Source organism: Otolemur garnettii, unplaced genomic scaffold (genome assembly GCF_000181295.1).
Source record: "Otolemur garnettii isolate 467f Iridium unplaced genomic scaffold, OtoGar3 scaffold00003, whole genome shotgun sequence".
Lineage (NCBI taxonomy): Eukaryota > Metazoa > Chordata > Mammalia > Primates > Galagidae > Otolemur > Otolemur garnettii.
The window spans coordinates 16,650,595-16,650,958 of record NW_003852398.1 but is presented as its reverse complement, the minus strand read 5'-3'; positions in this window follow the sequence as shown (position 1 = coordinate 16,650,958).

The window sequence follows — 364 nt, the reverse complement described above, 5'->3', positions numbered from 1 at the left end:
GTTCCCTCTACCCTCCAGCCCATACCACCCAAAGGCTCGCTCTCACGTCAAAGCTGCAGCCAGGCTCCCGGACAATAGCTGTGCTGGATCCCCTTGGGCTCGTTTAGGCCTTTGCCATTACTGACCTGCCCCAGTCTGGCCCTGCGGCTGAACGTGACCCCGTGGACTTGCCTCATAAATCATGCTTCCCTGCATTTGACACTTAACTACCTAAATTTCCTTCTGCTGCTTCCTGCTGTGACTGACACTGGGCAATGTCTAGCCTGGCCTGGATCCCTAGAATCCCAGCCTTAGCCAAGGCTCCCTGGCCAGTACCCTAGGTGGGCCTGTCGCCAGAGAAGAGATGGAACCCAGGCGGAGAGGC